Source organism: Apium graveolens, unplaced genomic scaffold (assembly GCF_009905375.1).
Source record: "Apium graveolens cultivar Ventura unplaced genomic scaffold, ASM990537v1 ctg6924, whole genome shotgun sequence".
NCBI classification, from domain to species: Eukaryota; Viridiplantae; Streptophyta; class Magnoliopsida; order Apiales; family Apiaceae; genus Apium; species Apium graveolens.
In genome coordinates this window covers 153,890-160,274 of record NW_027419901.1, presented here as the reverse complement: position 1 = coordinate 160,274, position 6,385 = coordinate 153,890, and the positions used below count along the sequence as shown (strand labels likewise).

The 6,385-nt window shown below is 30.7% G+C and overlaps 1 long non-coding RNA gene across 1 annotated transcript; it reads right to left on the bottom strand.

Annotated features, from left to right (window-relative positions):
* Positions 1–2,158: 2,158 nt before the first annotated feature.
* On the bottom strand, positions 2,159–2,639 carry LOC141703650 (uncharacterized). The gene is made up of 3 exons (XR_012567629.1): positions 2,571–2,639; positions 2,377–2,435; positions 2,159–2,281 (listed from the first exon to the last, which is right to left on the bottom strand). It is a non-coding gene; the product is annotated as an uncharacterized LOC141703650 (long non-coding RNA).
* Between the last annotated feature and the right edge of the window lie 3,746 nt (positions 2,640–6,385).

The following is a 6,385-nucleotide window of genomic DNA, read 5'->3' as shown; positions in this document are numbered from 1 at the left end:
GGAACTTTTTTAAACAACAGTTTTTTTTTTAAATATGTGCACAACTCTTTAGAAAATTAATCTCATTATTTAAAATAAACCAATTTTAAAATAAAATGGTATTATGGTAATCCAATTGTTATTTCACAATTGAAATTAAATCAACAATACAAAGGTTCTCTACAAGAATTACAACTATAACTTAAAAAATTTATTTCTAAACATGCTTATTAAGGTACACAATAAATAGTTTGCATAGGTATTTAGTCTATTTTTCCAAACAAGCAAGAGAATGATCATTCCAATTAGCACACCAAGTCTTAGTTCTTGTTCTTGCCCACCAAGTTCTTGTTCCAAGTATCATATATACATGAAGGTTTGCTGCATCAAGAATTAAATGTGAGAAGAATATATAGAACATCAAGAACAGTTAAAAAGAAGGCAGAAAAAAATAAAATTAAAGAGTAAAACCTATAATTAACAATATTATGCCTTCACCCAATTTGTAGATACACTCAGTAGCATTACAGAGATAATAAACATCAACCACTACAAGCAATATCATGGCCAGGAGGGTATCTAATATACAAATTTATAATAAAGATAGAAACATTCACTTAATAAAAGAACACTAATTTTTGATATCTAACAAATATTACGTGATTCAATGTGATTTCTAGCAACAGAGTTACCTCTGAACGCCATGGATTTGCCTCTAACAATCTTAAGAAACAACTTTAGATTAACCCTCGAAATTTGACAAGTATCAGGCTGCCATCTCCACTTGAGAAAATCTGTATCTACCCTTCCGTTCAAAAAACAATTCCTTGAATCACCTATTATAGGACAACTTTTACTTGTATATACAGGCTAAGCCTAGGGGCGTCTACTTCATAGCTACATAAGAATGTTTGAAGGTCAGCAAATAGCAGTATCAAGGATTCAAAGTTATACAACCAAATACATTTTTTTATGGTGTTCTTCCTTAAATTAATATTATATCGAGAAGGGATCAATTCTAAGAGAAAATGTAACTTCAATTGTCTAGGTATACTGAGGGTAGCATCTCAAGAATATGAAGCAAAATTCTTACCAATTTCAGTACAAGAATCGAATGAAAACTCAAACAGCATCATGCGGAACCCCAGGAATTGATATTTCTAAATACTGGGGAAGCTACGCCTTGACAAGTTCTAAACCAACAAGAAGTTGACATCATTCCGAAACCAGCACTCATAAAAGCCAAAATCACCACCCATAATCCAAACACTCAAAACTACCACGAAACACATTAAGTATCACGTAAATTCACATAACATACCAATTCAATTCATAGAAATTATAAAAACAAAACAGAACACATATTCGGAAATGACAGATTCAGTAAAAGCAACCAAAATGAATCGAAGTTTCCATAAATTCAACTCCAAAACAATAAAAAAAGAACAATACAACTGACAAGAAATACAGACCGAATCAACGGGGGCCTCCACAACAGGTTTCTCAAAAATTGGCATCTCTTTGGCAGTCGATTTGTCTTTCTCAACAGCTCGATTAGCGTCCTTGACAAGCTTCTTCCAAGACACGATCGTCATCTCTCTAGGCCTCAATTCAACTTGAAATCTCTGGTGGCCACCGTAGGTCAAAACCCTCGGAAGATCACTTAATCGATGTGATTTTGAAAAAAATCAGTTAAGAAGCTAAAGAGGTGAAGTGTTTTGAACAAATAAGGGTAAGAATAGTGCAGAAATTTCTTTATTTAAACATAAAAGAGTGGTAGCAAGACTTACCTGCCTGTTATTTTAATATCAATGTCCGAACTCCAAATCACTAAAAGTCTTGCAACAAAATAGTTCCTAAGTCATGAAATTTTATAACCAAATTGTTCATTTTTATAAGATTTTAACGCTAGATAAGCCCTGTGTCAACATATGCAGGGCCAGGTACAAGGACATTTACAATTTTCACCATAAAGAATTTAAAATGCTCGCCAGCCATTCTCATACATACAGACTACATACATTCAAAATTCTACAAAAATACACTAGGAAACACCAAAAAATCCAAACTTTAAATTATGTTTGTCAGAATACTAGTACATAAACCAACATTCACTAAACCAAAAATAAAATTCCCTAAAAACACAAATCCAATTCACCTGATTAGTACATAAACATGATCCCATACATATTGGCATTAAAAAATTAAAGGGGGACGAAACATACTTGTAAGAACAAGAAGAACAAAATTCATTTTTTACTGTATGGCCAATACCAATTCCTCCAATACCACAACTAACTTTCTGAAATCACACAAATCACAAATAGGGGTCAGCAAGATTCATCAAGAATTCAAAAGGGTATATCAAAAATCCAACAATTAACATAAAATATGAACCTGGATAGGAAACTGAAGAGTTTCTTGAATGACTGGCGATGAAGATTCCTGTTACATGACTACAAGTATAAGGGGTTTAGTAGACTAAAAGCTAATACTGATGACTGATGTGACTTTTTATGAAGCAAATGAATAGGAGTAATGATACTGTAACATAGAAGCAGGAAGATTGAAAAACTTAAGGAACAACTAACCTCATACATTACTTTCTTATTGACTGGTGCAGTGTTGTCACCAAGAAGCCACTCACTGGTTGTTTTCAGTTTTAAGAACCCGCCCTCACTTTCATCATCTACGGACTATAAAACTAGAATCAATCAGCAATTACAAGATAAGCTGGAAATTATAACTCAACAATAATAATAAAAAGAAAAAAGAGGGTAACAAGTTTCAGACCTCCTGGTACAGTTGTGACGAGTGAGAGCGCAGTTGAGTTTTGACATTGACAATGTGTTTGACATCCCTGAGCCAGAGACTATCCTTTCTCTTTGATTTTTATTCAATTATTAATCTGCAAGTTGGGAATAGAAGTTGTTCCCGTGGAGTAAATTAAGCACAACAAACATAGAACCTAACCTTGCAAATGATAAACAGCTACTCATCAGTCATGCCGTGAGCTTGAAAGGTCAAATCAGAACCCCAAAAACCTAACCTTGCAAATGATAAACAGCTACTCATCAGTCATGCCGTGAGCTTGAAAGGTCTAATCAAGGAGATTAGAAATTCCAACCTTCATTTTTCTACTTGAGAAGCTGAATTCATATGCAATTTTGTTAAAGAGAAACAAGATTGGGTGAGGGAGATGGTTAAGGGAGATGGAAGAGTAGAGACAAGCACGAGAAGAAGAGGAGAAGAGGAGAAGAAGAGGGGTCAGATCTAAGAAAGGGGAAGGGGAGAAGTAGGGGGAAATAAAAATTAGAAGGAAGGGGGAAATCAAAATTAAAGGAGGAAAAAATTGTGTGAAAATGAAAAAAATCATAAAATATTTTTTTATTTATATATTATAATTAAATACTTATTTGTATTTTACTTTATATTAATAGAATAATTTTTATTTTAAATAATTTCACATAATTTTCTATATAAAATTATTCGAAACAAATTTGAAAATTCTAAATTATTTTTCTACATAAAAAAAATTAATATATATTAACATTTTGCAAGATGACCCTAAAAGCATTTTTTAAGAAATTAATTAATTAATCAAGAAATAGTCTTATTTTTTTGAGTTGCACTTCTATTCGATTTTCAACAAAAAATCATACAAGATAAATTTAAAATTTTATGAATAATTCTTTTTATGATTACAATCGATATATCTCAATACAGTATTTCCTCACATAAAAGATTATTTTGAATTTTTTAATAATTTTTTCGTATGATTAAAATCAATATATCTTCGTATCTGTATGGTTGGATCATTGAAAAAATGAATTAATAATCCTGACGTGCAAGATGGATTTCAAATTTTTTAATAATTTTTTCATATTACTAAAATTGATATATCTTAACATTCGTACGGTTGGATCGTCGAAAAAAGTATTTTAAAAATTAATCTTGTAAATCGGGAACGAGTCTCGTTGTCGGGAGGGGTACTTTTAACGGATTTTTCTAATCTTGACATGCAAGATGAATTTCAAATTTTTTAATAATTTTTTCTAATGAATAAAATTGATATATCTTAACATCGATATGGTTGGATCGTCTAAAAAATCATTTTAAAAATTAATCTTGTAAATCGGGAACGAGTCTTCTTGTCGGGAGGGGTACTTTTACCGGATTTTTCTAATCCTAACATGCAAGATGGATTTCAAATTTTTTAATAATTTTTTCATATGACTAAAATTGATATATCTTAACATCCGTACGGTTGGATTGTCGAAAATATCAATTTAAAAATTAATCTAGTAAATCGGGAACCAGTCTCGACTACTTTTACCGGATTTTTCTAATCTTGACATGCAAGATGGATTTCAAATTTTTTAATAATTTTTTCTAATGAATAAAATTGATATATCGTAACATCGGTATGGTTGGATCGTCTAAAAAATCATTTTAAAAATTAATCTTGTAAATCGGGAACGAGTCTTCTTGTCGGGAGGGGTACTTTTACCGGATTTTTCTAATCCTCACATGCAAGATGGATTTAAAATTTTTTAATAATTTTTTCTTATGACTAAAATTGATATATCTTAACATCCATACGGTTGGATCATCGAAAAAATCATTTGAAAAAATTATTTCGTTAATCGGCAACGAATCTTGTTTTAGGGAGTTGTACTTTTACCTCATTTTCCTTAAAAACTCAAACAAGATAAATTTTAAAATTTTTTATTATTTTTTTACATGGTTAAAATCATTATATTTTAACATCCGTACGGTTGGATCGTCCAAAAAATCATTAAAAAAATATGTTGTTAATCAGCATTGAATCTTGTTTCATGGAGTTGTACCTTTACCTCATTTTTCTTATAAAGTCAAGCAAGATAAATTTTGAATTTTTTTATTATTTTTTTACATGGCTAAAATCAATATATTTTAACATCTGTACGGTTGGATTGTCCAAAAAAGCATTTTAAAAAATTATTTCGTTGATCAGCAACGAATCTTGTTTTAGGGAGTTGTACTTTTACGTCATTTTCCTTAAAAACTCAAGCAAGATAAATTTTGATTTTTTTTTATTTTTTTACGTGACTAAAATTAATATATGTTAAGATCCGTACGGTTGGATCATCCAAAAAATCATTTGAAAAATTTATTTCGTTAATCGGCAACGAATCTTGTTTTAGGGAGTCGTACTTTTACCTCATTTTCCTTATAAAGTCAAGCAAGATAAATTTTGAAATTTTTTATTATTTTTTTACATGGCTAAAATCAATATATGTTAACATCCGTAAGGTTGGATCGTCTAAAAAATCATTTGAAAAGATTATTTCGCTAATTATCAACCAATCTGAATTTTAGATGTTACACAACGATTTCTGCAAAATACCGTTGTGTGATAAATTCTCACAATCGACGGTTCTCATTCTTCCAACTAAGCAATCCAAGTAAAATCAATCAACGACTCTCATTTCGCCAACTCAGCGATCCAAGTGAAATAATTTCCACCTATCAGGTGGTGCCATGATTTCTTGTAAACAGACGACAGTTATTCTGTCAAAATTGTAAAACCGTTGTATGATGCTTCTCTGTTGACTCCTTTATACAACAGATTCCGTAAACCGTTGTTTATATGTATATTTTGTAACAACTATTTTTTCAAATTAGTCCAAAACCATTATCCGAGATTACAATAAGTTAGCTTATTAACAACGGTTTTGGACTGTTATGTTAAAGATCTATGACAACCGTGCAATTTAAAAACTGTTGTCTACCTCAATAAGAGGATGCCACAGAAACAAGTCTTTCGAAAAACTGCTATAACCGTTGTTCTACATGTTGTCTAACAACAGTTATTCATAAAAAAAAAAAATCTCCGTCGTCTCCTAATTTGGGGCAACGGTTTTTTGGTCGACCGTTGTTTCATAGGTGTTGTGTGATTGCAAATTTCTTGTAGTGTGCAGAGACATCCATCTTTTCTGGAGCATTTACTTCATTGTTTACTGCAAATAATTCATACACATATAAGTAAAGACGTATAAATCACTTGAGCAATAAAGATTTTCAAATCATGATGGAATACTGAATATTTATTATATGTATTTTGAGGAGAAAACTCATATCAAATTGGGGAAAGATCATGTTCAGTAAATACGTAAGGTTGATCCAAATCTCGTTACACCAATATCCAAAATTGATGTCATTAAGTCACAGGACACAATTGATGGATATTTGAAAATGAATTAGAAATTGAACAAAAGAAACAATATGCTATATATAAATATTCAAATTTTCGACTAAGTTCGAATATGGATTCATTTTTTATTTAAGAGCAAAATAAATCTGAACTAAATTCGTTTCGGTTTGAGAAAAATATAAACTCAAAATTTTTATTTCAATCATACCT